We start from the raw sequence: 19,443 nt of genomic DNA, 5'->3' as shown, positions 1-19,443 counted from the left end.
CCTTCTCTCTGAATCAGAGTCTAAGAGCAATTTCCTGTATCTTCCTCCCCCACAACAGACACCCTATGAGGTGGGTGGGGCTGAGAGAGCTCTCCCAGAAGCTGCTGCTTCAAGGACAACTCCTGAGAGAGCTATGGCTGACCCAAGGCCATTCCAGCAGCTGCAAGTGGAGGAGTGGGGAATCAAACCTGGTTCTCCCAGATAAGAGTCCGCCCGCTACACCAAACTGCTCTCCTTCCTCTCCTTAAACCTTCTCTCATCACTCTGTTCCCCCCTTTTGCGCCGCTTCCTTTTTCTACCCCACACTCTTTCAGAGTCTCCCATGCAGATAGCTTCCTTGTGTTGAAAATAATTATTAGGGGGGGGGGGTCATTCTGCTAGCGAGTGACTGCCAGGAGTTGTGAATCTCCCCTGACTCATGACGACTCCCTGTTCCTTTCTCAGAGACCGAGGACCTGATTTCTTTCCCGCATCCTGATGACGCACGTTTGGCTGGTCTCCTAGAGCAGACCCTCTACGGCACAGGTCAGTTTTTTTTCCCCTTCCCCATCTGAACCTTCTTCTTCAGCTCAATCCTCATCAGCAGTATCCGCTTCCACCATCAGAAAATAACCAATAATACTGGCAGTGTGTGTAGAATAGCCAGGGGAGCCTAAGATTGTCCGGCAGCCAGAGGTTCTAGCTCCTTAAGCTTTATGTACCACTAGGTGGCGAGCTAGAGAGGTTTCCGAGGTGGTTTGCCATGACCTGCCTGTGCGCCGTAATGACCCTGGTATTCCTCAGAGGTCTCCCATCCAACTACTAGCCAGTTTCCGAGATCTGACAAGATGGGCTAGCCTGGGTTGTCCATTGCATCTAGGCAAGAGTGCAGACACTGATCATGCAAGAACCCAGGGCTGTGGCCAGCAGGGGGCACTGGGGAGCAGTGAGGGAAAGGAAAAGGGCAAAGAAGATTTGGTGGGGCTGCTGCATATTCGATTGGGGGCATTGCCCCCCCCCCCAGTGTCCCCTGTCTATGGCCCTGCAGGAACCCCTCCCCATGGCCCAAGACTCCCCCTTTTCCCCACTTGAGCCTTTGAAAGTGCGACGTTTTCCACATTCGCCATGGGACAAAATCCCAGTGTAAAAGCAGCCCTACGGTTTCTCTTCTAGAAAGAAACCTGCTGCTTTAACCTGCCCGCAACAGCCACTGAATGACTCACAGCTGTCATTCCTGGAGAATAGTGAAGAGCCCAGTAGCACCTTTAAGACTGACGAATTTTGTTGTAGCATCGGCTTACGAGAAACGCAGCTCTCTTCGTCAGACGCATCTGACAAAGAGAGCTGTGTTTCTCGAAAGCTTACGCTGCAACCACATTTGTTAGTCTTAAAGGTGCTAGTGGACTCTTCACTATCTTGGATCTGATGAAGAGGGCTGTGTTTCCCAGAAGCTTATGCTACAACGAAATGTGTTAGTCTTAAAAGCGCTGCTGGACTCTTCACTATTTTGCAGCAACAGACTAACCTGGCTTACTCCCCAGGGTCTATTCCTGGAGAAGTCCGTGGCCTGGAAATCACTTTCAGGGGGCAGCCATTTTGGTTTGGTGTAGAAGAGCTGGATTCGAGTCCCACAGCTGCTTAATAGAGGCCAACAAGATTTTCATAGCGTGAGCTTTTGAGAATCAAAGGTCCCTTTGTCAGATACAAGGCAATTTTCACCCTCAAAGAGAGCTTGGACTCTCAAAAATATATACCCCCCCCCCAAAATCGTGTTGGTCTCCAAGATGCTAAATGGACTCAAATCGAGCTGAAGATCAAGTGTCATTCCTGGGCTGTGATCACAGACACACTTTCAACGCACGTTCCAGCTGGGACCGATTCCCCACTAGCCTTATGCCGCTCTCACTCTCCCCTTCTCTGCAAGACATTGGTCGGATTTCACAGGGCTGCAACTCACTCCACCTCTTTCACGCAGCAAATAAGTTCCTCTAAAGACCAGTTTCTGTTTGCCGCAGGAAAAAGGTGAAGCGAGTTGCAGCCCCGGGGCAGATCGTGTGAAATCTGACCGAAGCCCCGCAGAGAAGAGGCGCGTGAGAGCAGAATAAGGCAAGTGGGGAATCGGTCTGGGTGAATCATCAAAATCCAGTTGGAAAGTTAGGGTTGCCAATCCCCAGGTGGGGGCAGGGGATCCCCCAGTTTGGAGGTCCTCCCCCCGCTTCAGGGTCGTCAGAAAGCGGGGGGGGGGGAGGGAAATGTCTGCTGGGAACTCTATTATTCCCTATGGAGATTTATTCCCATAGAAAATCATGGAGAATTGATCTGCGGGTATCTGGGGCTCTGGGGAGCCTGTTTTTGGGGGTAGAGGCACCAAATTTTCAGTATAGCATCTAGTGCCTCTCCCCAAAATACCCGCCAAGTTTCAAAAAGATTGGACCAGGGGGTCCAATTCTATGAGCCTCAAAAGAAGGTGCCCCTATCCTTCATTATTTCCTATGGAAGGAAGGAATTGAAAAGGTGTGCCGTCCCTTTAAATGTGAGGGCCAGAGCTCCCTTTGGAGTTCAGTTATGCTTATCACAGCCTTGATCTTGGCTCCACCCCTAATGTCTCCTGGCTCCACCCCCAAAGTCTCCTGGTTCCACCCCAAAGTCCCCAGATATTTCTTGAATTGGACTTGGCAACCCTATGGAAAGTGCTTTGAAAGTCCATCGTTTAAGAGTGTGTGATCGCGGCCCTGGTCAGCTCTAGGTGTCCATTGAAATCACTGCAACACCATCCCCTAAAAATGATTTAAAACATTTCAAAACTCTAGGCCTCGCATGGAAGATGGCAAGCCTAGCTGGAAGGTTGTGGTGGCGGCCACAAGTATAGCCACCTTCAAGAAGGGTTTAGATAAATATATGGAGCACAGGTCCATCAGTGGCTATTAGCCACAGTGTATGTGTGTATATAAAATTTTTTGCCACTGTGTGACCCAGAGTGTTGGACTTGATGGGCCATTGGCCTGATCCAACATGGCTTCTCTTATGTTCTTATTAAGGTTTCCCCTGGCATCTAGTTTTCTATGTGCAGGGACTATTATTTTTAATGGAGGAGCATTCAAACCCACACACCCCCTCTTGCCTTAAGGAGGGAAGCCGAGAAACAGGTTTGCTCCCCCGTCCGTGAAAACAGGCCCTTGGTCCAGCCTCCATTCTTTCGACCCCATCTGCCAACAAAAGGCACCCACGGCCGGGCTGACTCACGAGGGCCCACTCGGCCATGCCAAGCAATGAGAATCAAACCGCCTCCCAGCTCCAAAACACCAGTTTGCCCTTTCCTCGAGCGACGAAACGCCGCCTCATTCCCCTTATTCCGCATCTCCAAATGGGTTAGGACCCTTTTTTCACATCCACCTCGCTACTCTTCTCCCCCCACCCCACCCCCCACACACACTCGACTTGTAAAGGGGGAGGGCGGGCTGCAGAGGCACTGTTTTCAGAGCGCCTAGTTTCCAGAGCTGCTGTTGGCACCGCTTCTTGTGGCGGAAAGTGTGATTCTCAGGCTGGTATTTTAGAGTGGAGGGGTGTTCTCTCTCTTTCTCTTTCTCTCTTTTCTCTCTTCAGTTCAGCTTGTGAGAGGGCATGTGTGAGAACACAAAAGGCAGGGAAAGAGAGGATTAGAGAACAATAACGGGGGTATGGAAAAGCCTCTTCACCTTTTTGCCAACATCACCCCTTCCAGAGCAAGGCAGGGCTTGGGCACTGGCAGCGGAGACCCCCTTGTGAAATTCTAAGGGGGGGGGATCCCCAGAGCTGGGCAAACAAGGATGGGGCTTTTCAGGGCTTTTTTGTAGAAAAAACCCAGCAGGAACTTATTTCCATAATAGGCCACACCCCCTGATGTCACCGTTGTTTCACATAGGGATTTTTTTTAGAAAAGGCCCCGCAGGAACTCATTTCCATAATAGGCCACACCCCCTGATATCACATTGTTTCACATAGGAATTTTTTATAGAAAAAGCCCAGCAGGAACTCATTTCCATAATAGGCCACACCCCTGATGTCACCATTGTTTCACATAGGGATTTCTTGTAGGAAAAGCCCCGCAGGAACTCATTTCCATAATAGGCCACACACCCCTGATGTCACCATTGTTTCACATAGGGATTTTTTTGTAGAAAAAGTCCAGCAGGAACTCATTTCCATAATAGGCCACACCCCCTGATATCACATTGTTTCACATAGGAATTTTTTATAGAAAAAGCCCAGCAGAAACTCATTTCCATAATAGGCCACACCCCCTGATGTCACCATTGTTTCACATAGGGATTTCTTGTAGGAAAAGCCCAGCAGGAACTCATTTCTGTAATAGGCCACACCCCTGATGTCACCATTGCTTCACATAGGGATTTTTTGTAGAAAAAGTCCAGCAGAAACTCATTTCCATAATAGGCCACACCCCCTGATGTCATCATTGTTTCACGTAGGGATTTTTTGTAGGAAAAGCCCAGCAGGAACTCATTCGCATATTAGGCCACACCCCCGGATACCAAGCCAGCTGGAACTCCATTCCAGTGCGTTCCTGCTCAAAAGAAAGCCCTGGAACTTTCTGAAAGAGACCTTCAAACTGGGGAGGGCTTCTAGGGTTGCCACCCTGGAGGTGCCCCGCTATTAACATTGATCTCCAGGCAATAGAGAGTGGTTCGCCTGGAGAAAACGGCTGACTTTAGGGCGTTAGACCATTCTGAGCTTCTTTCCTTCCCCAAACTTCACTTTCCTCAGGCCTCACCTCCCCAAAATTCTCCCAACCAAAAGCTGGCAACCCTACGTGAGACCCACTGGAGTCTGAATGTGTTTAGGATCGACCTTTCTCAGCTCCGTGGGCTGGATCCTAGATCGGGCTGGGCATCAGGGTGAGTGTCGGACTAGGATCTGGGAGACCCAGATTCAGCTTCTCAGCTCTGCATGGAAGTTCCCTGTGGGCAGAAGCAGTCAGAGTGAGGGCAAAGCTCCATGTCTCTCTTTTCCTCACTCGGGATGGGCAGGAAAATAGGATGCAAGGAAGGCAGGGAATAAAGAGGAATGCAGCCTGTTTGTGGCTTTCATCGACAGCATCTTCTATGGGTGATGGGCCAAATTTCAGTGCTCTGTTTGCATGACTCCATGGCAGAATTGCCCAAAGTATGGATTTGAATTATTTGTGAATGGAACTGTGGATCATAGGGCAAATGTTATGGGTCAGCAATAATATTTATAGTACATAAGAAGAGCCCTGGTGTATCAAAGCAGTGCTCCATCTATTCCTGCATCCTGCCTCACACAGTGGCCAACCAATTCCCATGGAGGGTCAACAACAGAGCATGGAGGTCAAGACCTTCATAAGAAGAGCCCTGCTGGATCAGACCAGAGGTCCATCTAGTCCAAGGGGGTCAAACATGCAGTTCGGGGGCTGAATCAGGCCCCCAGAGGGCTCCTATCAGGCCCCTGAGCAACTGGCTGTCATCGGCTTCCTTCTCCCTCTCTCTTGCTTCCTTCTGCATCTCAGCTTGCTCTGCAAGGCTTGCTCAATCGCACAGGAGATGCAGAGCAAAACCTCTATTTTCTCCATTGTCTGAGGCTCCTCCTTTGGAAGGAGGGGGGCAGAGAATAGCTTGCTTTGTCAGGCTCTCTCAATTGCACAGCAGAGCTACTGAGCCAAGCTTCTCTTCCTTCTATTGGTTGAGACTCCCCCCCCAGTCCCCTGGGGAAGGAAGGAAAGAGCCAGAGCTTCCTTTGCTCAGTTCCCTGGATCCCATGGGAGAAATACAAAGAAAGCATCTAGACCAATGAGTGCTAACGTTTAAAGCTTGTTTTAAGTTTTTTAAAAATATATTTGTGTTTGTGTTTTTATAAAATGTGTATCTCTGCTATGTAATCTTAAATAGGTACACACATGGCCTGGCCCAACATGGCCTGGCCCAACAAGGTCTCATTTATGTCAGATCCGGCCCTCATAACAAATGAGTTCAACACCCCTGATCTAGTCTATCATCCTGTCCTACCTAGTGGCCAACCAGTTTCTCTGAAGAGCCAATAACAGGGCATAGAGACTGAGGCCTTTGTAAGAACATCAGAAGAGTCCTGCTGGATAAAACCAGTGGACCATCCAGCCAAGTCTCCTGTCTCACACAGGGGCCAACCAGTTCCTCCAGAGCTCCAACAACAGGGCGTAGAGGCTGAGGCCTTCATATGAATGCAAGAAGAACCTTGTTGGATCAGGCCAGGGGTCCATCTAGTCCATCCTCCTGTCTCACACAGTGGCCAACCAGTTCCTCTGCAGGGCCAACAACAAGGCAGAGAGGCCGAGGCCTTCCCCTGAGAAGAACATCAGAACAGCCCTGCTGGATCAAGCCAGTGAGGGCCCATCTAGTCCAGCCTCCTGTCTCACACAGTGGCCGGCCAGTTCCTCTGGAGGGCCAACAACAGGGCAGAGAGGCTGAGGCCTTCGCCTGAGAAGAACATCCGAAGAGCCTTGCTGGATCAGACCAGTGCGGGTCCATCTAGCCCATCATCCTGTCTCACACAGAGGCCAACCAGTTCCTCTGGAGAGCCAAAAATAGGGCAGAGAGCCTAAGGCCTTCATAAGAATATCCGAAGAGCCCTTCTGGATCAGACCAGTGGTCCATCTAGTTCAGCATCCTGTCTCACACAATGGCCAACCAGTTCCTCTGAAGGGCCCAAAACAGGGCACAGAGACCACGATTTCCCATTATTGCTACTGGCACTGGGATTCAGGGGTTGACTGCCTCTGAACGTGGAGATTCCTTGCAATAGATATTGATTACTATGATCGCAGTGGTGTTGATGGAGATATAAGGTAGGTCAAAAGTGACTTCTGGTGAGCAATTGAGAAAAGTCAAGGGGGGGGGGTTGTAGCAGGAACTCCTTTTCATATTAGGCCTGATGCAGCCAATCCTCCTGGAGCTTTCAGTAGGCCCTGTCCTAAGAGCCCTGTAAGTTCTTGGAAGATTGGCTACATCAGGGGTGTGTGGCCTAATATGCAAAGGAGTGCCTGCTACAAAGAAAGCCCTGATATCAGGCCACACCCCCTGAGATAGCCAATCCTCCTGGAGCTTACAGTAGACCCTGTACTAAGAGCCCTGTAAGCTCGTGGAGGATTGGGCACATCAGGGGGTGTGGCCTAATATGCAAAGGAGCTCCTGCTACAAAAAAAAGCTCTGGGAGAAGTGAAGAAACCTAGTGACAAGGAATGGACTGAAATGCGGGAAGCGGGAAGAGATTTGGCACTTCCCCACTCCCCCAGTCCACCTCCAGCAGACTGGAAACATTTAAAGTAGGAAAAGAATAATGAATAACTGGCTTGTGGGCTGACATTTAAGATGAATAAATTATTGAGTGCTGAGTTTATGAAGCTTGGGAAAGTTGTGTGTGTGAGCGCGTGCGTCTCAAGCAATAGAAAGAGCAGTCCCCCCCCCCACCAGTTCAAGTCAATTGAGCTGTCCGTTTGAGTTACGTGAGTGCAATTAGCGTCGTCTGGGAGCGCAGCGGTAACGGTGGATTGCTAAAGAAGCAGCGGTCGGATTGGGAGCTGAATGGAAAGTTGGACCCCTAGTGCAGTGTGTAGAACTGGGCTCAAGTTTGAATCCCCCCCTACTCTGCCATAGAATCATAGAGTTGGAAGGGTCCTCCAGGTTCATCTAGCCCAACCCCATGCACAATGCAGGGAGAAGGGCTCTTCGTACAGGGCCTACTGTAAGCTCCAGGAGGATTGGCTACATCACGGGGGCATGGCCTAATATGCAAAGGAGTTCCTGCTACAAAAAAAAGCCCTGGACTTGCCAGAGTGCTCCTTCTGTTCACTCCTCGGGTTTATACAGGTAGTCCGCATGGAGCAAGGAAAAGCTGCATGTTTTCTTTCTTTTGAAGGCAGCGTGAGCAGAATCATATTTGCAGAATCCCTGCCATTGTTAACTGTGAATCCAGCTGTGGCACAGGCACACCGAGTGGCAGAGAAAGCAGAACGTGTATGAATACAGGGTGGCGGCATGGTAGGGTTGCCAAGTCCCCCACGGCCTCTGTGGACCTATTGCACTATAGAGTTTTCCCTCCCAAATTGCTAGAGCATCCAGGAAAACCATAGAGCAGGGGTGGCCAACGGTAGCTCTCCAGATGTTTTTGCCTACAACTCCCATCAGCCCCAGGCCAGCATGGCCAATGGCTGGGGCTGATGGGAGTTGTAGGCAAAAAACATCTGGAGAGCTACCGTTGGCCACCCCTGCCATAGAGTTTTCCCGGATATGCCAAGAGCGGCATCACCGGCATAATGATGTCACTTCCAGGTGATGTCATTGTGCCGGTGACGTCAGGAGATGTTCCCCCCACCGGCTCCAGGATGGGGGAAACCTACAGCATGGCCAGTTATGTTAACCTGGAAGGAAACTGGGCAAACCCCTGTGTTTCATTAGCAAACCCTCAATGGCTACTGCTGTGCAGACAGAAAGCTGCTGTTGGATTTAAACCAGCGGCATACCGTCAGAGAGCCCTTCTGCCCCTTGCACGAAGAGCGTGTTTGTTATACTTCCTTTTTTAACACCCCACTTCTCTCCCCGATGGGGGCCCTAAGCAGCTTACAAGGCTCTCCCCACTTCCATTTTTATCTTTGCGACATCCCTGCAAGGTAGGCTAGGCTGAAAGAAAGAGAGTGAGTCGTGTCTGATGGAACATAAGAGAAGCCATGTTGGATCAGGCCAATGGCCCATCCAGTTCAACACTCTGTGTCACACAGTGGCCAAAAAAGCCAAGTGCCATCAGGAGGTCCACCCATGGGGTCAGGACACTAGAAGCCTCCCCCTACACTATCCTCCCAAGCACCCAGAATACAGAGCATCACTGCCCCAGACAGAGAGTTCCATCTATGCCCTGTGGCTAAGAGCCACTGATGGACCTCTGCTCCATATGTTTCTCCAATCCCCTCTTGACGCTGGCTATGCTTGTAGCCGCCGCCACCTCCTGTGGCAGTGAGTTCCACAGGGGGTGGAGCTCTCAGAAGCTTATCCTCTGAGACTCTAGTTCATCCCTGAGGTGCTCCAGAGTAAGTTCCAAGCTCGCTTGGTTGAGCTTGACAGCTGAGGGTGAATTGAATTCAGGCCTCCTCCCCTAGCCTTGACCAGGCCTCATTTTGTGCAGGAGCTCGCAGGAGTGGAGCTCCGGAACCTCTAAATTTTATTGTGCTTTTTCTTTCTTACCCCCCCCCCCCCCGCAAATACTCAATTCTGGGCGCCATTGTTCAAACCCCCTGCGAGAATTTTGCTGAACTCTTAAGATCTGATCAACTTTCTAATATCTTTCCCCACCAAAAATGGGAAAAATAACCAAAACATATCAAACAGAGAGCCAGTTTGGTGTAGTGGTTAAGTGTGCGGACTCTTATCTGGGAGGACCGGGTTTGATTCCCCACTCCTCCACTTGTACCTGCTGGAATGGCCTTGGGTCAGCCATAGCTCTGGCAGAGGTTGTCCTTGAAAGGGCAGCTGCTGTGAGAGCCCTCTCCAGCCCCACCCACCTCACAGGGTGTCTGTTGTGGGGGAGGAAGGTATAGGAGATTGTGAGCCGCTCTGAGACTCTTTGGAGTAGATGGCGGGATATAAATCCAATATCTTCATCTACCTCACAGGGTGTCTGTTGTGGGGGAGGAAGGTAAAGGAGATTGTGAGCCGCTCTGAGACTCTTTGGAGTGGAGGGCGGGATATAAATCCAATATCTTCATCTACCTCACAGGGTGTCTGTTGTGGGGGAGGAAGGTAAAGGAGATTGTGAGCCGCTCTGAGACTCTTTGGAGTGGAGGGCGGGATATAAATCCAATATCTTCATCTACCTCACAGGGTGTCTGTTGTGGGGGAGGAAGGTAAAGGAGATTGTGAGCCGCTCTGAGACTCTTTGGAGTGGAGGGCGGGATATAAATCCAATATCTTCATCTTCTTCAAACGGACAGGTAGAAACCTTCCTCACGTCGCTGTGGCAACACAGAAACAAGTAATTTTAAAAGTATGCTGGGAGCGGTGTTCCCTCTAAGCTGAGTGAGCGTGATCCGGCTCACAGATTTTTAGCCTGCAGCGCGCCCATTTTTGTCCTAGATCAGGAAGGATGACCCCAGAGCACACTAATGTATGCAGTGGCTCACAACTTTAATGCCGGTAGCTCACAAAGCGGAATTTTTGCTCACAAGACTCTGCAGCTTAGAGGGAACATTGGATGGGAGTCAGGTTTTATGATGATTATTAGAATTCCAGAAGCCTTTTAAGGTAGATGATGAGCTGAGAGAATTGAGTACCCCTTCCGGTGATGTCAGGGGTGGGTGGCATAGGCCAATGTGCTAATTAGTTGTGCTAATGAGTTGCGCTAATGAGCTCCGGCTAGGGTTGCCAAGTCCAATTCAAGAAATGTCTGGGGACTTTGGGGGTGGAGCCAGGAGACATTGGGGGGGTGGAGCCAGGAGCAAGGTTCTGACATGCATAATTGAACTCCAAAAGGAGTTCTGGCCATCGCATTGAAAGGGAACGCACACCTTTTAGATGCCATCTCTCCATTGAAAATAATGAAGGATAGGGGCACCTTCTTTGGGGGCTCGTAGAAGTGGACCCCCTGGTTCAATCTTTTGGAAACTTGGAGGGCGTTTTGGGGAGAGGCACTGGATGCTATGCTGCAAATTTGATGCCTCTACCTCAAAAGACAGTCACCCCAGAGCCTCAGATACCTGCAGATCAATTCTCCATTAAACCCTATGAGAATTGGTCCCCATAGGGAGTAATGGAGTTTACAGCAGGCATTTCCCTCCCTTCCTGCCACTTTTCTGATGACCCTGAAGTGGGGGGACGACCTTCAAACCGGGGGATCTCCTTCCCCCACCTGGGGATTGGCAACCCTAGCTCTGGCACCTCTTCTACGAAATTACACGCACCTGCACTAATCCCCCCGTGCCGGACTTCTTGGTGGCTTTGGACGGACTTTGTGTTGCAGGAAAGGATCTCGCTGCTGACCTTAATGCGTCTTCCAGGACGTTGTGGAGTGTCTTTTTCTTGATCTCCTTGTTAGGAATCTTCCTCCCCCCCTCTGAGACTGCTTGGATGAGTCACGACCAGCTGGTGCCTTCAGGAGGCTTCAGCTGTCTTGCTTAGTGTGAAAATACCGTCAGCAATCCAGAGCCCCCCCGGATGCCGCCTGCTTTGGTGGAGAAGCGTCAATATGTCCGACACATAGGTAGTAAATTTCTAGGTCATTTAGAGCAGTGGTGGAAAGCTCCCTCAAGTCGCAGCCGACTTCAGGCAACCCTGTTGGATTTTCAAGGCAAGAGACGCAGAGGTGGCTTGCCGTTGCCTGCCTCTGCGTAGCGACCCTGGACTTCCTTGGTGGTCTCCCGGCCAAGTACTCACCAGGCCCAACCCAGCTGAGCTTCCGAGATCTGATGAGATTGGGCCAACCTGGACCATCCTGGTCAGGGCAGACAAACAGAGGTGGTTGGCCATTGCCTACCTCTGCATAGCAACCCTGGACTTCCTCAGTGGTTTCTCATCCAAGTACTTCCCAAGACCCACCCTGCTTAGCTTCAAAGAGCTGACTAAGTCAAGCTAGTCTGGGCCATCCTGGTCAGGGCAGACAAACAGAGGAGGTTTGCCATTGCCTGCCTCTGCGGAGCAACCCTGGACTTCCTCCACAGTCCAAGTAGTTACCAAGGCCTATCCTGCTTAGCTTAAAGAGCTGACAAGTTCAAATTATTCTGGGCCATCCAGGTCAGGGCAGACCAACAGAGGTGGTTTGCCATTGCCTGCCTCTGCATAGCAAACCTGGACTTCCTCCACAGTCCAAGTAGTTACCAAGGCCTATCCTGCTTAGCTTAAAGAGCTGACAAGGTCAAATTATTCTGGACCATCCTGGTCAGAACAGACAGACAGAGGAGGTTTGCCATTGCCTGCCTCTGCGGAGCAACCCTGGACTTCCTCCACAGTCCAAGTAGTTACCAAGGCCTATCCTGCTTAGCTTAAAGAGCTGACAAGTTCAAATTATTCTGGGCCATCCAGGTCAGGGCAGACCAACAGAGGTGGTTTGCCATTGCCTGCCTCTGCATAGCAAACCTGGACTTCCTCCACAGTCCAAGTAGTTACCAAGGCCTATCCTGCTTAGCTTAAAGAGCTGACAAGGTCAAATTATTCTGGACCATCCTGGTCAGAACAGACAGACAGAGGAGGTTTGCCATTGCCTGCCTCTGCGGAGCAACCCTGGACTTCCTCCACAGTCCAAGTAGTTACCAAGGCCTATCCTGCTTAGCTTAAAGAGCTGACAAGGTCAAATTATTCTGGACCATCCTGGTCAGAGCAGACAGACAGAGGAGGTTTGCCATTGCCTGCCTCTGCGGAGCAACCCTGGACTTCCTCCACAGTCCAAGTAGTTACCAAGGACTATCCTGCTTAGCTTAAAGAGCTGACAAGTTCAAATTATTCTGGGCCATCCAGGTCAGGGCAGACCAACAGAGGTGGTTTGCCATTGCCTGTCTCTGCATAGCAACCCTAGACTTTCCAAGCAGTCCAAGTAGTTACCAAGGTCCATCCTGCTTAGCTTAAAGAGCTGACAAGGTCAGATTATTCTGGGCCATTCTGGGCCATGCAAACCTGGACTTCCTCCACAGTCCAAGTAGTTACCAAGGCCTATCCTGCTTAGCTTAAAGAGCTGACAAGGTCAAATTATTCTGGACCATCCTGGTCAGAGCAGACAGACAGAGGTGGATTGCCATTGCCTGCCTCTGCGTAGCAACCCGGGACTTCCTCAGCGGTCCAAGTCGTTACGAGGCCCCACCTTGCTTAGCCTCAAAAACTGAGAAGGTCAAGCTCGTCTGGGCCATGCAGGGCAGGGCAGATGTTCAGAGATGGTTTGCCATTGCCTGCCTCTGCGTAGCAACCCTTGGCAGTCTCCCATCCAAGTACTGACCAGGGCTGGCCCTGCTTAGCATCTAAGGTCTGGTGAGATCAGGCTAGCCTGCATGCAGAAGTACGTTTGGAGAATTCCAGACATTAGACCCTGCTGGCGCTGTCCAGAGAAGGCCCTGTGGCTTGCCCTGCCTCATGCTTTATCCCCCATTTTGTCCTGCCCTGCAAGTAATCCCTCTCTCCGGAATTATACCTCCATCTTTCTACCATTCTTGTTTCAAGCGCCCCTCCTTCCCTTCACACCAGGTTTCCTTGGGCAGAAAGGGAGCTCTTCAGTTCCACAGAATCCAAACTCGAACAGCTTGCCATGCAACAGGCAGAAATGTTCTTTGCATAATCACTGAGGGGAGAATTTGAATTGCTTTGGCAGAGGAATCAGGGACGGGGTGGGAGAGCCAGGTATCTCTCGCGCAAAGTTGCATTCGTCTTGGTCTTCCGCCCAAAAAGAGGGATGAAAGGGAATGCAAAGAAGAATTGAAGTTGGGTACAAAGTGTTCCTTGCAGACGGTGCCCCAAAGTGAGCTGAGCAGTCCTAGTTAAGGGTAGGTAGCCTGCTGGGGAGGTTTGCTGCCCACCTTCTGATGCCTTCTGGAGCTATTGTGGCTCAGTGATAGAGCATCTGCTTGACATAATCCTGGGGTCGGTCCTCCCATCTCCAGGTAAAAAGACCAAGCAGTAAGTGATGCAGAAGACCCTGGCTAAGTGGCAGAGCATCTGCTTGGCACGCAGAAGGTCCCAGGTTCAATCCCCAGCATCTCCCAAAACATTTAGAGGTAGTTTGCTGTTGCCTGCCTCAGAGGTGGTGGTGGCTACAAGTGTAACCAGCTTCAAGAGGGGACTGGATAAGCGTATGGAGCAGAGGTCCATCAGTGGCTATTAGCCACAGCATACTGCTGGAACTCTCTGTCTGGGGCAGTGGTGTTCTGTATTCTTGGTGCTTGGGAGGGGCTTCTAGCCCTACTGGTGGACCTCCTTATGGCACTTGGTTTTTTTGGCCACTGTGTGACACAGTCTTGGACTGGGTGGGCCGTGGCCTGATCCAACATGGCTTCTCTTATGTTCTTATGCATACAGACCCTGGACTTCCTTGGTGGTCTCCCATCCAAACATAGACCAGGCTGCCCCTGCTTAACTTCTATGATCTGATGAGATCGGGCTAGGTCAGGAAGAGAAGTTCACTGCGTGACACAGAGTGTTGAACTGGATGGGCCATTGGCCTGATCCAACATGGCTTCTCTTATGTTCCATCAGAGACGACTCACTCTCTTTCAACAGTGGGAGGGCTTTTACTGTCCTGACCCCACTGATGGACCTCCTGATGGCACCTGGTGTTTTTTTTGCCACTGTGTGACACAGTGTTGGACTGGGTGGGCCGTTGGCCTGATCCAGCATGGTTCTCTTATGTTCTTATGTGACACAGAGTGTTGGACTGGAGGGGCCATTGGCCTGATCCAACATGGTTCTCTTATGTTCTTATGTGACACAGAATGTTGGACTGGATGGGCCATTGGCCTGATCCAACATGACTTCTCTTATGTTCTTATGTGACACAGAGTGTTGCACTGGGTGGGCCGTTGGCCTGATCCAACATGGCTTCTCTTATGTTCCTATGCATACAGACTCTGGACTTCCTTGGCGATCTCCCATCCAAGCACAGACTAGGGCTGCTCCTGCTTAACTTCTGAGATCTGATGAGATCAGGTGTGCTTGGGCCATCCAGGTCAGGAAGAGAAGTTCAGGAATGGTTTGCCATTGACTTCCTCTTTGTTGCCGCCCGGGACTTCCTCGGTGTTCTCCATCCAAACGCTAACCAGGGTCAACCCTGCTTAGTTTCTGAGATCTGATAAGATCAGGATAGCCTGGGCCCGATCACGGGCCCCATGCAGGTTTGAATGATCCAATCACGTGCTTGTGCGGAAACCCTGAGTCGTATATAGTTGGCTCCATTGGCCCAATTCTCCAGTCTTTTAAGTGCAGTCCGTCTTATGCTGTACCTAATAAAGAGCTGATGATCACGACCACCTCTTGAGAGCCAGTTTGATGTAGTGGTGAAGCGTGCGGACTCTTATCTGGGAGAACCGGGTTTGATTCCCCACTCGTCCTCTTGCAGCTGCTGGAACGGCCTCGGGTCAGCCATAGCTCTGGCGGAGATTGTCCTTGAAAGGGCAGCTGCTGGGAGAGTCCTCTCAGCCCCACCCACCTCATGGGGTGTCTGTCGTGGGGGAGGAAGGTAAAGGAGATTGTGAGCCGCTCTGAGTTTCAGAATGGAGGGCAGGATATAAATCCAATATCATCTTCTTCTTCCATGTGTTGAACCCATTATATTATTCCCGTCCAAGTTCCAACCAGGGCCGACCCTGCGTGGCATCTGCTAAGATCCGATGAGATCGGGCTAGCTTAGGCCAACCAGGCCAGGCCGTGGGGGAGAAAAGGAAGGTATAAATGAAGTCAACAAGTAAATCCATTGGAGGCAACTATCGCCGAGTTCCACGGAGTTGACTCCCAATCATAACATGTCCTTGGCACCCCCACAGTGGTGCGTCGGTCTCCAGCGAGACCCAGAAAAGCACAACCCGTTCTAGAACGCCACCCTAGGCAACCGCCTAGAACCGTCTCATAACCAGCCTGGATGGAGGCAGTCTTTTTCTTTCCGCCCCCCCCCCCCCCCTTTGCAATTGCAAAAAATTTCATTCATTTCCAAGTGACAGCAGGATCGCGCCGTCGCCTCCGTCTGGCTGGCTCGGCTTTGATCTTCTTTATCGGCACTGCCCGAATTTGCTCAGCTCGAGCGACGGGTAAATGTCAGTTTAGAGGAGAAGGAACCAGCCCTCTGATCTTGGGAGAGGACGGGAATAGGATTTCGCTTCGGAGTTCATTTGGGGTGGTCCCCCCCCACAGATTCCCCCCCCCCCCAGGAGAGCCAGTTTGGTGTAGTGGTGAAGTGTGTGGACTCTTATCTGGGAGAACAGGGTTTCATTCCCCACTCCTCCACTTGCAGCTGCTGGAATGGCTTTGGGTCAGCCATAGCTATTGCAGACACCTCACAGGGTGTCTGTTGTGCGGGAAGAAGATAAAGGAGATTGTAAGCCACTCTGAGTCTCTGATTCAGAGAGAAGGGCGGGGTATAAATCTGCAGTCTTCTTCTTCTCTCTCATCTGAACCCCCAGGTGTTGCCATAAGTTATTTGTATTTAATTTGACTGGTCTATGACCGTATTAAACTTGACTTGACTTGACTTGGCCATAGGGGACCCCCTCCGCCCTTTGCCGATATGCATCATCCCTCCACTCACCCACTTTCCCTGCTCCCTTTGCGTCTGCCCCTCTCTGTTCTGCTCTTCCTTCCCCCCCCCCAACATGTTTCTAAATGACAAACACACACAGATGCTCCCATGCACAGTTGCCTCTCAAACGCCCACTTGGCTTCATTATCCTTACCGAGCTCCCCCCTCCCCGGCCCTCCTTCTCTTCTGAAGTGTCGCTGTTACTATTAATGATTTGAAAGTGCCAACAAAATGTCTGGAAAAACACCAAGCGAAAGAGCTCAAGGCCGCAGGAGAGGGACGCTGGCTGGTGTCTATCGTACCGAGTGATCAGCGCGGTGAAGGACACAGTCACCTCGTGGGGATTGTAACAGGCCTGTGGAACTCCTTGCCACGGGAATGAAGGCTTCATATCCCCCCCAAAAAAAATTAACCAGATACATTTCCCTCAAAATGGTGATGATGATGTTGGATTTATATCCCTTCCTATACTCTGAATCTCAGAGCTTATCTGGGAGAACCGGGTTTGATTCCCCACTCCTCCACTTGCAGCTGCTGGAATGGCCTTGGGTCAGCCATAGCTCTGGCAGAGGTTGTTCTTGAAAGGGCCTATCAGCCACACCCACCTCACAGGGTGTCTGTTGTGGGGGGGGGAGAAGATATAGGAGATTGTAAGCCACTCTGATTCAGTGAGAAGGGTGGGGTATAAATCTGCAATTCTGCTGCTTCTTCTCTCCCAGAGAAGGACAAGCTCTGCCAGAGCTATGGCTGACCCGAGGCCATTCCAGCAGCTGCGAGTGGAGGAGCGGGGAATCAAACCCGGTTCTCCCAGATAAGACACTTAACCACTACACCCAACTGGTGAAATTTTCTGCACCCCTTATAACAGGAGTCCCTGACTTCTTGATGCCCACAGACACCTTTCTTGGTTCCCAGCAAGTGCTTTGACAAAGTGGGTGGGGCTTTTGCCCAGCAGGCTTCGGATTGGTTGTGCAGATTTAAAGGCATCCTATTAAACGGAGCTTCTATCAACACTGTTGAAGAAGTACTGTTATAGTTATATAAGTAACCTCATTCCCTGACATTTTATGGTTGGTTCCGCCTCCTGCGGCAGCCATTTTGTGATCTGCTCCACCTACTGTGGCCACCGTTTTGTGACCGTGCTCACCACCCTGTGTTAGAACGTTGTGGCATGTCTTTTGCTCAAGCTGTGTTCTGAAGCCACAAACTCTCGTACGTAGTTCATGTTTCAAGGGATCTAAGAAGACAGAAATCCATGTTGAATTTACAGGAGGTGCCAAGCCACCCCCCCCCACCCCGTATTTTTGTGATTCCGGGATGTGTGGGTCTCATTATGCATCCATCTGGTTTTCCACCTATAGGGCTTTTTTTGTAGCAGAAATTCCTTTGCATATTAGGCCACCCCTCCACAATGTAGCCAAGGGAGAGCCAGTTTGGTGTAGTGGTTAAGTGTGCGGATTCTTACCTGGGAGAACCGGGTTTGATTCACCACTCTTCCACTTGCACCTGCTAGCATGGCCTTGGGTCAGCCATAGCTCTGGCAGAGGTTGTCCTTGAAAGGGCAGCTGTTGTGAGAGCCCTCTTCAGCCCCACCCACCTCACAGGGTGTCTGTTGTGGGGGAGGAAGGGAAAGGAGATTGTGAGCCATATCTTCATCTACCTCACAGAGTGTCTGTTGTGGGGGAGGAAGGGAAAGGAGATTGTGAGCCGCTCTGAGACTCTTCGGAGTGGAGGGCGGGATATAAATCCAATATCTTCTTCGTCGTCGTCTTCCTGCAGCTTACAGTAGGCCCTGTACTAAAAGCTCTGTAAGCTCCAGGAGGATTGGCTACATCAGCAGTGTGTGGCCTCATATGCGAAGGAGTTCCTGCTACAAACAAAGCCCTGGTGTGACCACTGCAAAGTTCAAGTCCCGTGGACCCTTTAAGATCAGCACATTTTTATTTAAAGTTGAAGCTTTTGTGTGCAAGCACACTTCCACAGATACAATGAAATGGAAGTTACCAGTCCATACATATAGGCAGAGGGTGGACAGCGACTTAGCATACGCACAATAGAAGATGATGATGATGATGATGATGATGATGATGATGATGATGATGATGATGATGATGATGATGATGATGATGATGATGATGATGATATTGGATATATATCCCGCCCTCCACACCAAATCTCAGCGTCTCAGAGCAGCTCACAATCTCCTTTTCCTTCCTCCCCTACAACAGACACCCTGTGAGGTGGGTGGGGCTGAGAGAGCTCTTACAGCAGCTGCCCTTTCAAGGACAGCTTGGATAACCTATGAGAGCTATGGATAACCCAAGGCCATTCCAGCAGGTGGAAGTGGAGGAGTGGGGACCAGGAGGGGGAGGAACCTCAGCCAATAGATGGAAGAGAGGCTTGAAGAAGAAGACTACAGATTTATACCCCGCCCTTCTTTCTGAATCAGAGACTCAGAGTGGCTTACAATCTCCTTTATCTCCTTCCTCCACAACAGACACCCTGTGAGGTGGGTGGGGCCGAGAGGGCTCTCACAGCAGCTGCCCTTTCAAGGACAACTCCTGTGAGAGCTCTGGCTGACCCAAGGCCTTTCCAGCAGCTACAAGTGAAGGGGTGGGGAATCAAACCCGGTTCTCCCAGCAGAGGGGGGTGCTTACCCCAGGCTCCACCGGAAGGGGAGGTGCCAAATTGGGTATGGAGTCAATTCTATTCTATGGGTCCATAAGGTAGAATGAGCTCATAAGGGGTGCCATTTTTTAATTTTGCCCCCCCCCTCAAAAAAAAACATGTAGATCTGGTCCTGCTCAGTAGCCCTGCTGTGTGATTGAGAGAGCATGACAAAGCAAGCTCTGCCTCCCACCCCAAGGGTGGAGCCTCAGCCAATGGAGAAAATAGATGCAAAAGACAAACAGGAATAACAGGCTTAGGTTACCATTGGCTTGGGTTTAATTCTGGGGGGCATCACAGCGAAGGAAATAGATTTATCAAAATTGGTGATAGGTGAGCAGACGTATCCCTAACCAGGGAATGCCGCCCTCCTGCTTGTGTGCCCATCAGACTTCAGGGATTCAGGAAATGAGGTTCAGAATCTAAGATACAGAGGGCAGAAAGGAATGGGGAGAAGAAGCTGCTAGAACAGAGGTGTCAAACTCATTTGTAATGAGGGCTGGATCTGACATAAATGAGACCTTGTTGGGCTGGGCCATGTTGGACTGGGCCGTGTGT

The 19,443-nt window shown here is 50.7% G+C and overlaps 1 protein-coding gene across 1 annotated transcript in view; it reads left to right on the top strand.

Annotated features, from left to right (window-relative positions):
- Positions 1–470: 470 nt before the first annotated feature.
- Positions 471–19,443, top strand: part of LINGO1 (leucine rich repeat and Ig domain containing 1) — a 156,162-nt gene continuing 137,189 nt past the window's right edge. Inside the window, exon 1 of the mRNA XM_060259856.1 lies at positions 471–525. The gene's annotated coding sequence lies outside the window, so the exon portion shown is untranslated. The remainder of the gene's footprint in view (positions 526–19,443) is intronic.

The sequence above is a fragment of the Heteronotia binoei genome, chromosome 19, assembly GCF_032191835.1.
Source record: "Heteronotia binoei isolate CCM8104 ecotype False Entrance Well chromosome 19, APGP_CSIRO_Hbin_v1, whole genome shotgun sequence".
NCBI classification, from domain to species: domain Eukaryota; kingdom Metazoa; phylum Chordata; class Lepidosauria; order Squamata; family Gekkonidae; genus Heteronotia; species Heteronotia binoei.
Note: the sequence above shows the minus strand (reverse complement) of the source record. Positions and strands in the feature narration are given on the sequence as shown.